This window comes from Phocoena sinus, chromosome 9 (assembly GCF_008692025.1).
Source record: "Phocoena sinus isolate mPhoSin1 chromosome 9, mPhoSin1.pri, whole genome shotgun sequence".
NCBI lineage: Eukaryota > Metazoa > Chordata > Mammalia > Artiodactyla > Phocoenidae > Phocoena > Phocoena sinus.
In genome coordinates this window covers 33,725,300-33,745,053 of record NC_045771.1, presented here as the reverse complement: position 1 = coordinate 33,745,053, position 19,754 = coordinate 33,725,300, and the positions used below count along the sequence as shown (strand labels likewise).

Genomic DNA, 19,754 nt, shown 5'->3' with positions numbered 1-19,754 from the left:
TTTTTTTTTGCGGTATCGGGGGCCTCTCACCGCCGCTGTCTCCCCCGCTGTGGAGCACAGGCTCCGGACACGCAGGCCCAGCGGCCACGGCCCATGGGCCCAGCCGCTCCACGGCACGCGGGATCCTCCTGGACCAGGGCACGAACCCGCGCCCCCCACACCGGCAGGCGGACCCCCAACCCACTGCGCCACCAGGGAAGCCCTCCATTTAATATTTTTGTATCATGGTTGACCGTGTATAACTGAAAACCATAGAAAGCAAAAATGTGGATATGGGGGTGGCTACTGTATTATGAAGTTTCAGAAGCAGAAGTAATTTAATTGGGTAGATTGGGAACAACATTATGGAGGAAACAACATTCAAACTAACTTCTGTAGGATAAATAAGGTTTCAGTAGGCAAAGAAGGAATTCCAGGAAGAATAAATAAATGAACCAAAGAAACAAGGCTGCAAAAAGTCGGTAAACCCTTGGTATTCACACCGTAACATTTTCAGTGTTGAGGCTTCTAAAACAAAGCCAAGGTACATGATCTGTAGTGATTTGTGGCTTTCCTAGATTTCAGGTTTGAATTTAGGAAGTGTGCCACTGAGCTTGTACAGGAACCTAACCTACTGCTGAGGATCTATATCTTTATCTTAATCTTGATTCTTATTTAATACACTTTGTCATCTCTTGAGGTAGAGGAGGAAATTTCATTGGAGTCTAGCTGATATAGTCTGGGCTTGGTTCCAAGCTGTGGGTTGGGACTACGTTGGTTCCTCGTATCTTTCATCTTCCTTAGATCATTGGATATCTTAAGAAAAAGTTTGGAGCAATAGCGGGCATGTCCAACTGCAGGAGCACATTTTAAGCCTCTGCTTGTGTCACAGCAGTCACATGTCCAAGTTCAAACTCAAGGGGAGGAAAAGTCCAGTTTAATGACTATGAGGCAAGGGTGTGGAAGTTTAATAACTACCTGGGAATGAAGAATTGGGATCATTACTTCAGCCTATCACATATTCTATAGTGGGATTTTTTTTTTTTAATTTGGGGGTGTAAGTATACTTTTCTGAAGTTCTCTCATGTATCAGGAGTCCATTCTGAGAAGATATTCTGCACAGTTTCATAGACAGCTGGTATTTCAAAGCAGGGTAGTCTTTGACCCTTCTGAAAAACTATAAAGGAAAGTTGACCTTGGGGTATCCTTTACTTGATTTTTAGAGGGTTCTTTTTTTCATTTAGTCACTCTTCTGTTAGTTTTGAAACTAACAGACTTCTCCAAATTCATCCCAGTTAGGTCATATGATCTCCATATGAAGAAATGTAGAACTCATTTCTTTGGAAAATGTCAAGTTGCCAAAGGTTTTTAAGAGGAGTTAAAAAATCTGACCTTTGAAATACTACAACAAATTGGAAATAGATTCTACAGATATTCAAATGTTGCCATGTGTTAGACTCTGCCAGTGGTAGCAGAATAGAAAATTATCCCAAGAGAAATAGGCAGAAATTAATGGTAGAGGGAGGCAAGACAGATTTGAGTGGCTTAATATCCGTATTTCTTTTAAGATGTCACAGGTAAAAACAATTGAGATGTTATTTGTTGGCACTTTTCTCATGGACCAGATGAAATTAAGCCAGAGGATGGAATCATCCAGTGGACCACTGTTGCCCACTCCTCTGGAACACAGGGAGTTTAGAGGGAGAAGAACAGAACTTTCATAGGTTTGAATCCCAGTTTGACACTCCCCTAGAAATTTGGACAAGTTTCTTAGCCTCCTTGGCTTTAGGGGACTTATCGGTAAAACATAGATAATACCTCCTTATTGGGTTATTGTGAGATTAAATAAAGTAATGCTTGTAAACACTTAGAACAGTGCCTGACATATAGAGAGTACTTGATCAGTGTTATTATTAATGTTCTCTGATCGGTTTTGTTTAGTTATCTAGACCTTAGTATCAATAAGTAAATGTTTGGAGAACCAGATTGCAGGAAGGTTATCAGCCTTAGAATTCTGGGTTCAGTCTTAGCCTTGGCACTTACTGGCTATGTGAATTTGGCAAAATTATTTAACCCTCTAATCCTCAGGATCTTTATCTGAAAATGTATTGCAGCCATCTATCTCACAGGGGTATAAGAATAATTGACATGAACATTTTAAAGCACAAAGTATGGTGCCTGCACATACAATAAATAGATGTATCATAATCATTATCAAGAAATCCAATTTAGAGGGAAGAAAATCCTGCATAGATCTTCAGATCATTTAACAGGCACCTGAATCTATCATCAAGAATTTTATGACAACACGCTTTCAGAAAATTATTGATACTTGATGCTTTGTTGGACACAAAGAAATATTTAAAATTCAATAACTGGAATTTATTAAATTACTAGATTTCATTTTTTCCTTTTTATAATTTGCAAATTATTTTGATTTTAATTTTCTATGATAAAAATTTATAAGTGTTTCTAGTACTTGTTTGAGTACATGCCATGTGCTAGTCATTATGGGAAAGATTTCAAAGCTATATTAATTAGGTTCCCTAGCAGGGGCACTTGATTTAACATTACCAGGTACTTTGGTCCAGTATAGGAAATAGGTATGCTTTCCTGAATAGAATCTTCCTCAGAGTTTTTGGGGTAAATTGCAAAAATGGCTACAATTCTTTGCAGCACCTCCCATTAAGAAATGGAGTCTATTTTCCTACCCTTTGAATCTGGGCTGCTGGTAGACAGTGGTAGAACTGATGTTGTGTGTGCTGCAGGCTTGGCCCTCACGAGGGCTTGTTTGCTTCTAACTACTTTATTGGAACCCTGCTACTATTATGTGAACTAGCCTAGTCCAGCCCACTGGAGGATGAAAGATGACATAGAAAAGATGAAACATCTCAGCTGAGGTTCCCCTATATTAGCTGTCCCTAGCTCACCTGAAAGGTGACTACGGATGTAGTGAGCCCAGCTCAGACCAGAAGGACTATCCAGCTGAACCCAGTGCAAGGTGTTAAACTGCAGAAGCATGAGCAGAATATCATGACCGGAAACTACAGAATAAATGATTGTTATTTTAAGCCACGATGTTTAAGGGTGGTTTGTTAGGCAACAGATCGTAACTTATACCCTCTTTATTGCTAGGATGTAAGTCTTCTCAGCCTCCCACAGTGAAAGCTATGGAAAAGGTCTTAGAGAAGGCTTTTCTCATTCTGAATTACCCTCATAGCCCTCTGTACATAAGAAAGAGTAAAGAATCAGGACACTGTAGCTTCCCTGACATCATTGGTTACTTGAGGATGGGCCCCCTTTCTAACCTAGTCAAATCTAATTTTGATTTTGAAAGTTGTCTATTTCCCCTGAACCCTAGACAAATCTAAGATGATGTCTGTGTACCTTTTGTAGTGACAAAGTCCTTGGGCTGTAGTTTAAATATAGAACAAAAAGCATGTGAATCTAAACCATTTCTCTAATAGATCAAAAATCAGAAGATGGATCAAAAATTAGTTAAGGCACTTATGTTTACACAACACATCATATAAACATAATTCATTTTTTCCAGAGTAAGGGATGGTGTGAAAAGGCTGAACAATAAGTAAATAAGCATAAGGCATCTGGCAGTAGGGTTTCTGTATCTCTCTCCCTTCCTTTCCCAGTTTCCAAGACCCCTATCTGTGCTATAAGACTTTGTTTTTGCTCTAAATACACCTGAATGCCAATCCTGGGCAAAAGTGGAAAATGAGAAGATTGTCTTTTTGTGCCTTTTACCCCCAATTTTCTGTGTAAGCCTTCTCTCCGTTGGGCTTTTCTCTCCAGGTTCCTTTGGATGCTCATGATTCCCTGGGCATCCTTCTCTAACAGCTCTCTCAGCCAGTGCCACAGGCCTTTCCCTTCATTCTGGCTCTGAAAACATGCCTGTACTGTCCTCTTTTCCTGCGTGCGCTCTGATTAGATAGGCAATTAGTGGCAATAATCACTTAATTGTATAGTTATCCTCACCCCACTCCTATAACAGGTTACTCCTAAAGAAATAATACTGTAGCCCTTAGGCCTGGTAAACAATGATGGTAATATTCAAGTTTTGGGATATGCAGTCTTATTAAAGGCTTCTCAATACACAGCACTATCTGTGGAATCCACTCTTTAGAGCCAGCTGTGGAGGTAGTGACAAGACCAAATTAGAACTGTCATGATCTAAATTCTTTTAAGAGACTCCTACAGATGGCTTTTGGAATCAAGTTTTTAAAATCCCTTTTATAGCTAATAATTGGGAGTCTCTGAGACCTGTGTATAAAAGCAAATGCATTACGGAGTCTTTCCACTGAGCCAGAGTTCAGCCTATCCTAATTAAGAAGCCATTTCATCAGCAGTTGTAGCCTGTGACATTTTTATAGCCTGCATTGTCTTTCTCAACGTAACAGAGTTAGGAGGAGGCCCTTTTTGAGTAGAATTCGCAGAAGAGGTATTCTATTGGTGAACATCTCAAGTGACTGCCTTTAGGTAAGAGTTTAAAAATAATTTGATAGTAGTCAGTTTGAAAGACGTTTATAAGGAGCCAGCATAAACTGAACAGACACAATACATTTCTTTTTTTTTTTTTTTGTTTTTTGTTTTGTTTTTTTTTTTTTTTTTCTTTTTGCGGTACACGGGCCTCTCACTGTTGTGGCCTCTCCCGTTGCGGAGCACAGGCTCCGGACGCGCAGGCCCAGCGGCCACGGCTCACGGGCGCAGCCGCTCCGCGGCATGTGGGACCCTCCCGGACTGGGGCACGAACCCGTGTCCCCCGCATCGGCAGGCGGACTCTCAACCACTGCGCCACCAGGGAAGCCCTACATTTCTTTTTATAATTTGCTACCTAGAATAAGTGCAGTCTCTTAAAAAAAATCTAAATTATTTTGTCCCTAATAATACGGTGAGGATACATTAGGTTTCGAAAAAGTATACAGTACTGAGAAGTTGGTTATGAACTGGTGACTATAAATACTACCTAATTTGAATCAAGTAATTTACATTCTGATATCACAAAGAAGTGCTATATATTTTTTCCTTTACTTTCCATCACCAGAAGAGTTATGTAATAGAATAAGGTTTATATCAGTCTTTTTTCAGTTTTATTCTCTATTCATTAAGGAGGACTATGACATATAAAAATTGTGAAATTTTTCTCTTAAATATATTTCTAGAAATTTCTTGCTAGTCAAACCTGATATTTTGTATTCTGGTTTGTGGCTGTGTTCTAAAACACAAGTATGTGTGCACACAAGTGTGTATGTATATACATTGAGATGGTTAGAGAATAAGACTTAGAGACTAAAAATCATATTCTACCCTGTCTTCTGGAAGACTGTTCCCTGATCTTGACTGAGTGAACAGTTAAATTGAGGTGAATAAGAGTATTTATAAAGGAATGAGCAAAGTTTTGTTTTACTATGCCCGTTGGGGTGAAGACACATTTAAATATTTGAAATGGAAAAAAATAAAGTCAGGGGTTGTAGATAAGCACACCCTATATCCTCTCCCTTTGTAAAGTCTGTCATCACAAATCGCTTAGTATTTAAAATCAAAACAGAATAGAGGCCGTGGTAGACAGTCTCTAAGGTGGCCCCCATTGATCCCCACCTCCTAGAATTCATACTCCTGTATATCCCCTTCCCTTGAGTGTGGGCTGGACCTGGTCAGTTGCTGCCAAGGAATATAACATGGCAGATGTGATGGTATACCCCTTTCAAGGTTAAAGACTACAGCTTCTGTCTTGGGTACTCTCACTCTCTGTGGGATCACTTGCCCCTGGGAAAACCAGCTGCCATGTCACAGGTGCCAATGTGAGAGAGCTTAAAAGTGGATCTCCTTCCAGTCGAGCCTTGAGATGACTGCAGCCCTAGATGACCCCTGATTGCAACCTTGCAAGAGGCCCTGAGCCTGCCCACCTAGGTAAGGCACTCCCACCTGCCTGACCCACAGAAAGCTATGAGATGACAAATATTTGTTATTTTCAGCCCCTAAGTTTTAGGGTAATTTGCAATTAATACAGAGGTTTTCCATTATAAATCTAGGAATTTAGTGATTTGAAAAAAAAATGAAAAGAATTATTGCAGTTTTTGCCTCATTATGTAACCCCTGGACACTGCATAAATGTATGGATTCGTTTCTATAATGTAGTAAGTAATTTTGAGTACTAGTGATGTCTCCATGTTTTGAATAAAGATCTTTCAACTCTGAGATTCAATTTGTTCATTTGTATTTCGTTGTTTCTTTTAAAACATTTTTTCTCTTGCTATAACATTGGAAGAGACCTATTTTGCATCAGGACCCTGGATATTTTCCTTGACTCCTGACCCATTCTTTTGAGGGCCCTCTTGTGTGCGTGATTAATCACCTCAGGGCATTCAGTGTTAGTGCAGCTGACACAGGTTTCTTATAATCAGTCTCAGGTTTGTCTAGGAAGGAGAGCTCCTGGCTGGTGACGAATAAGCAGTCTTTCAGATCAAAATCTATTGTTCTACAGAAGTTACAGATGAGGCATATTACTCATTTAAATTATTACTTATCTTCAAAGTCTCATTTTGGAGAAAAAAAGTGGTGACTTTATAGTCAAGAGCTCAGGAATTAGAGTTAGAAATGCCAAGATTCAAATCTCAGCTCTGCACTTGGCATATTGCCAACAAGATAGCTGGGCAATCTTAGACAAATTTCTTAATCTCTCCAAGTCTCAGTGTCTTTATTTGTGAAATAGGAGTGATAACACTTTCCCACAGGTTGTCTTGAGAGTTTCATAAGGTGATGTATGTATTGTGCCTGGTAGGTATTAACATCTTAACAAATGGTGGTTGAGGTATTTTTACTACCACTTCCACCTTCACAACTACCAGTGCTCATTAAGAAAAAGCATAATTAGAATCACTTCAAGGTATCCTACCAAAAGTAAAATTCATTATTGTTTCCTAGAAAAAAGCAGCAGGATCTACCTCTGAATTTCATCAAAAACGTTACCATATTTATTGAAGTTGTATGGATGTCTTAGGTAATCTGCTGCAATTTGATTACATCCCAGATCGAAGTAGACAGGTTGCCTTGGTTACAGTCCTTGTATCACTTACCTAATACTGGTACTGACCTAAGAAATGTAGGGGAAGTGGGAGTTATCTATTTAGTGGGAGTTATCTATTTAATTTGTTAAAGTTCCAGGAAGATTGACCCAGTACCTCCAGAAGAGAATTTATTATAAACTATTTAGACTGAAAGATCACTTTCCTTTTCTTTCCTATCACAATGATTTGTTAGTGATGATTTACTACTATGTGTGAACAAAAAGGTGTCAGTCCATTTGTCTCACAGTGGATTTTATGATACAAATTCATCATGTAGGGCTCTGGCTTTGTACTTCATGTGCTGAAAAGCTGAAGGGATGTGGAAATGAATCCTAGGATCTGCTATGAAGAGTTTTATTCCCACTTACTTCTGAATAAGTGGTCTTGAAAACTAAAGACCCTTCATTGATTATTTTATTCTTGGCTATAATATTTTGATCTCAAGTTAAAATTATATTTCTTTCTATTTAAAAAAATTAGTTACTAAATATTTATCTAACCCAGGGTCTTTCCATGTTCATGACCTATGTTTAGGCACTGGAGGTTAAGAACAGGCATTCGGCAATGCAACTGACATTGGGCCCGTTAACAATTTTCTGCTTTAGTTTCTTCATCTGGATGAAAATGCAGATAATAATGAATAGTTTTCATAGAATTGTTATGAGTATAAAATGAGATGATCCATGTAAAAATCTTATAACCATGCCTGATAATATAATTGCTCAATAAATATTTGCCATTGCTCTTATCACCATCACCCCTGCCAGAGCCCTTTTATTTTATTTTATTTTATTTATTTATTTTGCGATACGTGGGCCTCTCACTGTTGTGGCCTCTCCCGTTGCAGAGCACAGGCTCTGGACGCGCAGGCTCAGCGGCCATGGCTCACGGGCCCAGCCGTTCCACGGCATGTGGGATCTTCCTGGACCGGGGCACGAACCCCTGTCCCCTGCATTGGCAGGCGGACTCTCAACCACTGCACCACCAGGGAAGCCCTAGAGCCGTTTTTTTAAAATTTTTTTATTTTTCTTGTGGAAAGCAATGGGAATTCCTTGGGGTAAAGGTGCTATGTCATAGATCATTTGATAATTAAAACAAGTATTAAATAAATAGATAACACTTTTTGGCATTTCTACAAATCTCAGGCTGTGTAGCAGGCGTCAGGAATTCAAATATGAACAAGACACTCACAGTCTAGTGGGGTAAATGGATGTCATAGTATAGAAAAAAGGGACTAAATAATAGAATTTGAACCAAGACCAATAGGAATTCAGAAGAACTTTGCTGAGGATAGTTCAAGGAAGGTATCACCAAGTAACTGCTGTTTGAACTGGGTGTATAGAGAGTAGCATTTTACCAGATGGAGAAGAGGAATGAGATCCAGGCAAGGAGAAGGCTCGTCTAGAAGCAGAGCACGGCTGGAGGGGAGGGGTGTGAGGAAGGGAGCTGTAGGAGCACGGGTGGTGCCAGGTTGAAAAGGCTTTTTTCTCTCTGCCAGGCTAAGACATGTGAAATTCACTGCACTCATTAAAAATATCTAACAAGGGGAATGTTATGATCATCTTTGGGTTTTATTAAAATAATTTTGGGAGCAGCACTATGACATTATATGAAAGGAGTGATTAGTTTGGAGAGTATGTTCCCAGGTTGATGTGATAGAAGTTTGAACACGAACTGTGGAGTGGAGATGAAGGAGGAAACTGTAGGTTTTAGAGAAGAGACCAGAAAAGACAGGGACCTAAAAAGCATGGCTTAGACGAGGATAAAGAAGGCCTCGTGACTAAGTGACTAAGTGGGTGACTAAGTAACGACTCTTTCTTCATTCTTGTTCTCGTGTATTTCAGACTTGAGTAAGTGAGAGATGGGAAGTTTTCATTGTTATGATTAAAGGAAAAGATAACAGCAATTTTAGTAGGAATGATTAATCGTGGCTCTTAATCACAATAAATTATTCTCACCTATAAAGTGTTCTCATCTAAAACACTTGGCAAACTATAGAAGTTAAAGGATGCCTCTCTTTTTACTTTTAAGTCTGGTTTTTTATGCAACCTAACCTTTTTTTTTTTTTTCTATGGGGGGTGGTTACTGAAAATCTTAGTAGATAATGTGAAACAGGAATTGAGCTAAAAATCTAAAACTGTTTAAAATCTGTCAGAGAGATTAATGAAAACATATCGATTTGGATTTGGGTGGGGGGAAGTTCACAGATTATACCAGGTTTCTAAAAGAGCCACGTGCTGAGAGGAATTATTATTATAGAAATGCAGTTCCTTTGTCCAGAATATTCATTCGTGTGAACAAGATCTAAAATGCCTAGGAGTGTAATATGAATGCATGTATGTATACATATATATGTATAGGTAGATGAATAGAGATACACGTATACAGAGAGAGAGAATATATGTGTATTTCATATAATCTACCTTGGTCAGCTTCATTCCAAGATGATTAAAGAAGTCTTAGTAACACTTGCTTGTTTAGTAACCACATATGATTTTTTGCTCCAGAGGGAAATTTGGTTATGAAAACACCATGAATCAGATGATCTCACCATGAATACTGAATAATATCTTCCAGACCCAAATTGTATCCAAATCAACTCAGACTGTGTTTGAAATACCAGATGTTCTCTACTCTTCTTTCCTCTTTCTTTAAAGTATCTGACATGCAGTACCCTTTCCTGGGTCATAAGGGTCACTTGAAATGTTGCCAACCTATCTGGTTGCCTGAAATTATGAATATGGAGGAATTGAACCCATTCCCATTTCTTACTCTAAAATAAGCAGGAGATGATGGATGTTTGGAGGCACAGATCATAGTGCTATAAGCTTAGTATCTGGATCCTATAATTAAGGATATTTTAAAAGTCTTATTTGTCTATGACTAGTGTTTCAGAATAAATATTATACGTCATTTTTATTTTTTCAAAGGATCTTGATAGGTATTCCTAAAGCGTGACTGTAGTTTTTCCAAATATAGTCAATCCAAAGAACCTGTTTTCTTGGACACCGAAGAAGAAAAATTAATCTGTCATAACCTTGTATTGATGCTGACCAGAATGCGTTACTAAAATTATATGAAGAAGACAGCTTTGGGACTTGTGTGCTTATGAAAAAACATATGTTTTCAGGCACAGGCATTGACTCTGCAGGGAATACTATATCACATTTGCTGTTGAAATAATTATGTGGAACAGAACTGTGTCTTATCCCTCAGAACGTAAATTTTTTGTTTCCTATGTGTACTTTATAAACTACTATTCCAAGCTAAATTCCAAATGATTCTGACCTGTAAGAGCCAATAATATATTAGCTTTCTCAAATAATTATTTTCTATTTAGTGTTTAAATGTTGAGCAGATGACCATGCTGAATAACAACTAAGATGAAGTTAATCTGAAACATGATTTTCAGTCATAACTTTAGAATTAAAAGGTGTCTTGGAATTGATCTAGTTCAATTCCTTCATTACATAGATGAAGCCTAAAGAAGAAAAATGACTTCTAAAGTCACTGGACTTGGCTGTGATATAATACCTTGGGGCCAGATCACAGTTTTCCTGACTCTCTTCCAGTGCTCTTTCTACATTTTCACTGTTTAGCCATGTAATTCTTGATCATTTCCTTAATACCTGGTGTAGCTAATTCTCGTGACATACGACATATGAGCACACATATATTGGTGTTTTATATTACTCCAAGGATCTGAACTTCACGTTCTAAGCAGCCAGGCTACCTTAGCTGAGGAGCTAATACTTTCTGGACTTCCCTTCCTCTCTACCACCCCCTCCCACACACCATGGGTATCATTAAATAACACCTTCCCTGTTCTCATCCCTCACCAAGAATTTTCCAGCCCAGAAACCTAGGCAGAAACTAACCGGTAAGATCCGGATGTCTAAGAGTAACAGCCATGGCTCTTGAGGAAAGAGAAGGACCCTGACCAAAGGATGCAGTCTGTGCTGCGGGTAGGGGCAAGGACAAGGTATAGTGAGAAGAATTCTGGATCCTGGACTTAAGGGAATCCTGAACACAGAGTAAGGAGGAAGAGAAATTGGCTGAGCCCTTAGGACAGATGGGGTTCCAGATCCTCAAACTGAGACTAAGAAGAGTTGGGGAATCCCAGCTCCTGTGACCTCTGCCCAAAAGGTCTCGGAATAGGTCTTGAGAAACTGTGCCTAGGGCAGCTCTGGCTCTGAAACTCATTTTACTACAGAGTAAAATCCGTAGATTTTACTTCATTTGATATATGTTTGACTTGTTAAAGGGAGGGTAGCAGATGCCTGGATGCCTAAATTGGCGTAGGGAACAAAAGCAGAAGAAAGTTGCCTCACACAGTAGGGATGTGTGTGCTGGGGTGCAATTTTATCATCTAATTGGATTGAACAGGATTAGAGAACACATTGCACTCTGGATTATAACTTAGCCTGGAACTAGGCACATCGACGAAACAGGGAAAGTGCTGGAGTGTGACCCACAGATCTTTGTTGTCTGAGTGGCTTTGTGCTTTTGTATCCTAACTGAGGTTGATAAAAAGGGCAAGATTATGGAAGACGTATCCACCCCAGTAAGTGGCATAAAGTTACAGATCTTCAGTGCTGGGTGTCAAGGAGGTTGACTTTTTATAGCTTCATTTACAGGGGAAATTTAATGAAATTCCCTTAAAGAGAGTAAATTCATTGCCAGTCTGAAACTCTCTAATCACTTTAGCTGCTAACAGTGGTTTTGAAAACTAGGTGCTTTTTTGGTTTGAGTGATGTTTTTTAATTAGAACTGCTTCCTTTGGGTTATAGCAGGAGAGCGTGTATCATATTGCCATGACCTCATTCCACTCTCTTTCATTTACTTGTTGTCTCTGTGATTTTTGAGAGTCCCCTCACTCCTTATGTCTGGACCCTGGGGGAAGAGGAAAGTGTGTGTGTTTGGGAAGGTGGGAAGGGACATGTTCTTAAGGTGGTCACAAACCCAAATTGCAGGAAACAGCCTGTATGGAGATTAAGGTGACCTTCCAGGCAGGCCGGCCGGGCAGGGGTGGAAGAACATTGGAGCAGTGCTTTCTGAGCTTTCCAGGGCAGACTGCAGAGCCCTTTTCTCAAATTACTGCTTTTCTCAGAGTCAGGTCTCCTGAAAACTAAAATAGCTAGATTCTTTTGTCTTTTGCATAACGTACTTTATTTCCGTGGGTCTCCCTAACCCTGAGGTTTGGCCAGCAGAACTTAAGAGGGGCTCTTGCCCCCCTCCCCCCATTCTCCACCCCACCCCCATTGCCTGCATGGCTCTTCTCTAAAGCTTCCTCCTTAGAGTATCATCCTTTCTCTGGGAATGTCTTCTCTGTTAAATCTGATGGCCTAAGACACCGTACCAAATTGTTCAGGAGATTTATTTCTTCCTCAGGAAAAGGAAAAAAACAGAGAGAACCCTACCTGGCCTGCTGCAAGTCTGGCTGTATCACCTCTCAAGTACTCTAAGATGTCCTCAGCTCTAACCATCCCTCTTCTGTCACAGGCTTCAAATATGGTGTCCCCTCTGCCTTGAACGTACTTCCTCCTCCTCTTTACTGAGTTAGATGTTGCTCATCCTTTCCAGCTCAGTTAGCTATCACTTGTTCAAAAGAGCTTTCCCAACCTCCCTGCCTGATTCAAGGCTTCTCTTTATAGAGGCCTCAAACTCATCTCCACTGAGACGTGTTGCAGGAGGCTTGGGGCCTGGAGTTCTTTTCCTTGAAGCAGAAATGAGGCAGGGAATCTTTTTAGAAGACGGAAGGGGTCCCACTGGACACCCTATAGAGTCTGCCCCAGCAGCACTAGCACAGTGCAGCACAAGTCAGACTGGGTTTTAGGTTAGCTTGCTGTCGACTAGCTGTACGACCAGGAGCAAATCAACTCTCCTCTGAATTTTAGTTTCCTGATCTCTTACACCAGGGGGACACCTAGGCCTGTCCCGCACTAAGAATATGTGGGGCACTTTAAAAGAGTAGATGTTCATGAGACACCACCAGTTCTAATAATTCTAATAAATAAACTGATAACCATTTTAAGAAGATTGAAAAGCAGGTAGGAAAGAAACAACTTGCCCCTTTCCAAGGCTGACTTTGTAAATCAGCAATGAGCTACACTGAGGCCTTAGTGTAAAATCTCTGGTGACTAATTGAGGTTCTAATTATATTAGCTGAGCTTCCGAGTTTCATTCAGAAATACAGAATGAGATGGTATTGGTCCAGTATGTTTCTGGTGTTTATTAAGGCCAGTGTTGCTCAGACCAGATGATTTAGATTGGAAGGCAGGCAAGAATTTGTTTAGGTGGCCATTTAACTTAGAGGCAGAAGCATACTTAGTTCTCCATTATTATATAAGCCAGTAAATCTTTGTTTCAGGATTTTATACACACTTACATATAAGTTTGTGTATGTCTGCATGTTTTCTTTCATGGGATAAAATGTATTTCTTACTGTGAATTATATACAAGAGAGTTTGAAGCAGCTGATTTAAGCTAAGCTATGTGATTAAGCCTTAATAATCTAATCTTAATTTTCATTTGGGATCAGAGTTTAGCAGGAGATGCATGAAACACAGTATGAGGCAAATCCATACACCAGGAGGATTCAGGATTGTTATCTCTCCTGTAATGGAAAACTAGAAAGGGCTTGAAAAAGAATAGACCTCTTTTTAGATTTGCTGTTCATTTTACTGTGGATATCGTAATGGAGAAAACTCTTTTTTTTTTTTTTTTTTTTTTTTTTTTTTTTTTTTTTTTCAGTACGCGGGCCTCTCACTGTTGTGGCCTCTCCCGTTGCGGAGCACAGGCTCCGGACGCGCAGGCTCAGCGGCCATGGCTCACAGGCCCAGCCGCTCCGCGGCATGTGGGATCTTCCCGGACCGGGGCACGAACCCGTGTCCCCTGCATCGGCAGGCGGACTCTCAACCACTGCGCCACCAGGGAAGCCCGAGAAAACTCTTTAATTATGTTCCTTGCAAAAGACCGGAAAACTAAAATAGCTAGATTCTCTCTGTCTTTTGCGTAACCCACTTTATTTCCGTACTGTGAATGATCAGTGACAAGGAAATAATTTGATTCTTTTAAAAAAAAAGTGTCTAGTTTTTAAAGTATACAATTTAGAGAATTTTAAATCTTTGAAAATTGGTAATGGAGACATGGCAAAGGTGACAAAGTTTAGTTAATGCTGGACAGATTTTTATCCCCTTTAGAAAGTATTCTTGAGAGGGTATACCTTTAAATATTGTAGGTTCTCCTAAGCAGCTGGGGGACCAGCTGGTTTGAATATGCCCTTAGTTATCGTAAGAGGATGCGGTCATTTTCTTCAGGGAAAAATGGAAGGGCTTCATTTAAACTTCAGGGCATGGGCAAGCTGATCTTTCAAGGAACAAGTTACAATGTGGTTTTGACTGCACAGGAGAAACACAACTTGGTCAAGCTACAGCAGGGAGCCACTGAAAAAATCTCTCATCTGGCTTGAACTCTTACTCCAGACACTAGGGCAGTAACAAATTTGTCAGCAGTCACTGATGTGATATTTAAGCTACAGAATAATTGAGGCACTGGTGATTTGCCAATGTGCTGAAGCAAAGCCAGTCAATCTTTTTCACTCTAGTATCAATAGTGGGTAAAAGAGGTTCCACTGCCTTCTTGTGTCCTTCCCTCATCTGCACCCCCCTCTTCTGCTTATTAAGTTCATGTCTCAGGAGTTCCAGAGGGTTATTGTTCAATACGGGAAAGGGAAATAGTCTGCTATAATGAGGACAGTAGTACAACCCCTCCACCCCTACCTCAGGCATAAGAGCACAGACCTTGGAATCAGGTAGACCTGGAGTCAGATCTCTTCTCTTACCATTTATTAACATTTTGATCTTAAGCAAGCTCTACAGCCTCTTCTGAATTTCAGTTGTCATCTCTAAGATGGAGAACAATATTGCCTGCTTTATAAGCATTTTATGAGGTTCTGTAAGATTTCAGTGAGATAAGTACCTTCAACAAACATTCAATGTTTGTTGTTGCTATTATTATTATATTTATCAAAAATAAAATAATATTAAATTGTATTTCCTAAATCATTTGCATATTCCATGTTTGCCAAAGAATATGTTCATTTGGGGCTAGGCTTGCTTTCCGAGCTCTGGGCTCCTCTGACTGCTCCCTGTATCTATTGTATACAGGGTATGAAGTGGCCAAAGAGATGAATTCATGACTTTTTGTCACTTGCAATATTTGTAGTCTTCTATGTAGTTTGTATTCTAATGCTTTTCTATTCATGAAAAAAAGCAATAAGAATACAAAGTATGTTGTGTGTGTACTTGGAATCGCCATTTAGTGTACCTGGGTGTCATCACTGACTAAACAATGTGACACTCATAAAAGATTTATTTGCAAGTTATATCAACAGGAGTGGTAAATGGAATTAAAGGTATAATTTATTGAATTTTTTAAAGATTTTAAAAAAAAATGTAATAACAGGTTCACGTTGTTTTCTCTTTAACAGATGGGCTTAGGGACATGAGCAAGGATTTGGAGCCCCCTGTTTAAAATGCAAAGGAAAATGTGAGGGGTTCGAACTGCACTTCTGGAGGTAATGTTTTGAAAACCACAACCACAATAGTAATTCCTGCTTTTTGTCACTGCTTCCTCAGACAGCAGAGATCGCTTACAGGCTACCCAGCATGGTTGCTAAGTTGTGGATCTGTTATATTCTTTTCTAAGAAGTAAAGCTATTCTGACTTCCCCATCATGATTCGAGCTAATTGGGCCATAGTAACTATATTTAGAATTGTTTGATTTATTTGCTGTTCTTTCAGTTTCCCTATGAGACTGAAATACTGAATACGTCTCTTTTCTGAGTGGCAAATAAGTTTGTGGTAATCTTGAAGGACTATTTTGTGGTAATCTTGAAGGACTATTTATTAGTTATTTCTTTTGTTAAAAAACATAACTGCACATCTCATCTGTACATTTGCGAATAAACAATAAATATGATGAATTAAGCAGTCATGTCCTAGTTTCTCAGGAAATTGACTTGAATCTAGGTCTTTCCCAAAATTTTCAGCTGTAAATTTACTTACTGAAAAACTTTGACACACTTGAGTTTAAAAGAATAATAATTCATCGCCATTGTTTTTGTTTGAATCAAGTGCCTATATGTGGAGGATGAATGTTAGTGGATCAAAAATGTGTATTTTGTATAGCTCTTATTTGCATGTTTTTAAAAAAATTATCATACCTCATATAAACCTAAAATTGGTATTTTAAACCTGTTCTTTGAAGAACATAAATGTTCATCAGCGGCTGTTCAAGGACCGTAATGGTAGTTTATGTCTGTTCAAAGTTAGAATTAGCACAGTATTGCTAGAAGAAAAATATTAAAACGATCAACCATACATTATTAGGATGGAAGCTGCCTGTTGAATGAATCTTACTTGAGAGCCACTTTTGTACTGCGTATTTCCATAGGAAATGCTCTAGAATAAAAAGTGTCCTCAGCTATTGAGGTTGTATACAGTGCAAGTTACAGGAGAATGTAAAATAAAATTTGGGATATTAGGCTCTTTTAAAAGCTTATTTATTTAGTAAGTTTTAGGAAACAAAGACAGTTTGTTTTAAGTATGAAGGCAAAGGAAACCTTAGCCCTCCCCAAATGATGATACAGTTCTTTATCTGGAAGGAGCTAATATGTTCCAGGGAATTTCAAATTTACAGGACTTTAATAGCTCTCCCTTGTGTTGCCTCTTCAAGGGACATAGCAGTTTGTCAATATGTCTGTCACGTTTTAGAAAGGTAAAGTCACTAGACACAAAATAGTTTTCATGGATTAGAATATTTCAGCTCCTAATGTGAGCGCGACTCTCAATTTGTTACTCAGTGAGTTTTGTGGAGAGCTGCACTGCCCTCTGCTGGGCACAGCGCTTGCTTCACAGTCTTAAAATATACTCTTTTTAGTTGGACTATACATTTGCCAAAAACTGCTGATGAGATTTTTAAAGCTCATTCCTAAGTGATGGCGTCTTTTCTCTAAAGCAGGTTAGTTTATAGTAGTTCTTATTTGCTTTATGTTATTTTTGTATGTAGATAACTATCATCTGAATATTTTCAGATAAATTGTCAGATAAGAACAGATATCTATGACATGAAATCACTTATTTATTTTAATTTTCCACACAATCTCATCTCCTTACCTGGGTATTGTCTGAGAATCTGCTAAGAGCCATAAAAGACTAGGGCTTTGTCATGGCCTCTAATCTAACTTGGGTTTATATAGTCTGTCCAAATGGTGTTACTTAGTAGTGCTGTCTTATTCCTGGCATTCCAGACACATTTCTCAGTATTTTTGATAATTCCTTGACCTTTTCACCACAACTGGAAGGCTTGAGGGTAAGTGCCTTTACCTCCAGATGAGCCATTTTCAGTACAGTCTTTGAAGACCTTTTACAGGCTTTCTAAGGCTGGTTGTCCTGAATGTAACAAAGATTCCAGGTCTGGTCCAGGGCCACAGAACTTCAGGGCTGGGACTGAAGTAGACATGGAGTCTCAGGATCCTGTCCCACTTAGCTTCCTCCTCCATCTCACGGTGACCCTGGACTTCTGAGACCCTTAGGGCCTCATGGAGCACATTGTGAAAATCAGAGCCTAATTATTCTTCACTGCTATTAGTCTGGCCTTCTATGCAGCCACAAGAATGGTCTTTTGAAATGGATACTATTATGTACTTCCCAATAGCTTAAGAACCTTCAGTGTTTTCCCACTGGAGTTGATCCTTTCAAGCAAAGTCTTTGGCCTTTGATGTTAACCTCAATATCTGGCCTCTGCTACTGTTCCAGCCTCCCCTCCCATTTCAGGCACCTGTGCTTCAACTACTTAGACACATGCTGTTTCCTGAAATTTCTGTGCCTTGTCTCATGTTCCCTTTGCCTGGAAAGACCCTACATCTCACCACCTGGAAACAAAAAGTCCTTCCTGTTCTCTTCAAGTCTTTAGCCCAAGCACTATCTCTGAGAAGTTCTTTTGCTCCCTGTATCAGTCAGCTCAGGCTTCTATAGCAAAATACCATAGACTGGTGGCTTAAACAGCAGAAGTTTATTGTCTTACAGTTCTGGAGGCTAGAAATCCAATATCAAAGCATCAGCATGGTTGATCAAAGCATCCTCACCAGAACCACTTCCTGGTTTGTAGATGACCACCTTGTGACTGTGTGCTCACATGTCCTTTTCTCTGTGTGTGTACATAGAGAGAGAGAAAGATCTCTCTCTTCCTCTTGTTATATGGCCACCAATTGTATCAGATTAGGACCCCACCCTTATGATCTCATTTAACTTTACTTCCTAAAAGCTCTGTCTCCCAATACAGTCACATTGGGGGTTACAGCTTCAACATAGGAATTTGGGGAGGGACACAGTTCAGTCCATAGCACCCTCTGTCCCTGCTTCCGCACACTCCCAAGTAAAGTAAATCATTTCCCCCCTTAGCACCTTGTACACTTGTAGGAAGCCAGGAAATAAATACTCAGACCTCATTTTCTTCATCACTTGGGCTTCCTGCTGGTGCTTTCCATTGCTGGGGACAAGGTAACACACTGCTTCAGTCCTTAGGGGTCAGCCTCCTAGGGCACAACACAGGGTACTGTGCAGAATGGATCTAGAGAGTGAGTGGAAGAGATCCAACAGGCATGACTGTCTATTCAAGGTGTGTCTCGAAAGTTGTAAAAAGCTGAAAATGAACTGTTAGATGTATGGAAGTTTAGAGTGGGACTCGTAACTTAGCTAGCCAAACTTCATTTTACAGATCAAAGAACTAAAACCCAAGGGAGTTAAAAATGACTTGTTTGAGCCTATTAGTTATTAATAATAAATATAATACATGAACATCTTCTGTGTCACACACCAATAAACACTTGTAATAGTTTTCTGTTGCTGCATAACAAATTGCTACAAATTTAGCAGGCTAAAATAACACCTGTTAATTAACTCAATATCCATTTATGCTTTAGATCAGAAGTCTAGGCAGCTTAGCTGGAGTCTCTGCTTAGGGTCCCAAAAGGCTGAAATCAGAGCGTTGGGTAGGTTGAGCTCTAATCTGGAAACTCTGGGGTCAGAATCTGCCTCCAGGCTCATTCCTCAGGTTGGTAGAATTCATTTCCTTGTGGTTGTAGGCCTGAGGTCCCTGTTTCCTTGCTGGCTGTCATCCAGTGGCTGCTCTCAGCTTCTAGAAGCCACTCACATTCCTTAGCACTTGGCAACCTCCATCTTCTAAGCCAACAACATTGCTTAGAATCCTTTCTGCACCTTCGATCTCTCTGAATTCCTCTCATGCTCCCAGCCAGAGAAAACAATATTTTTTAAGGGCTCTTGTGATTAGATTAGGCACACCTGGATAATCTCCCCTTTTCCATATAAAGTAACATAATAATAGGAATAACACCAGGGGTGAAGGTCATGGGAGGACTTAAAATTCTGCTTATCGCTTTATTTACCTGATTGTACCTAATCCTCATAATACCTTTTGAGATAACTGGTAGTATTCCTGTTTTATATACAAGAAGTCAAAGACTAAGAAAGTTAAATAACCTTACTAAGCAAGGCTTATCGATGGCAGAGCTGGAATTTGGACCCCCAAACTTGCCAAAACCTTCCTTATCACCACCTTTCTACAGGATAGAACAGAAACTCAGAACTATCTTTACACTCTCCTGCCCAGTGA

General features: G+C 39.6%; 1 protein-coding gene across 2 annotated transcripts in view; it reads left to right on the top strand.

Annotated features, from left to right (window-relative positions):
• Positions 1–19,754, top strand: part of TES (testin LIM domain protein) — a 48,274-nt gene that overhangs the window by 10,845 nt on the left and 17,675 nt on the right. The window contains exon 2 of one of the 2 annotated variants that reach the window (XM_032643693.1): positions 15,550–15,636. The exons of the other annotated variant lie outside the window; for it this stretch is intronic. The gene's annotated coding sequence lies outside the window, so the exon portion shown is untranslated. The remainder of the gene's footprint in view (positions 1–15,549; positions 15,637–19,754) is intronic. 2 annotated transcript variants of the gene reach the window in all.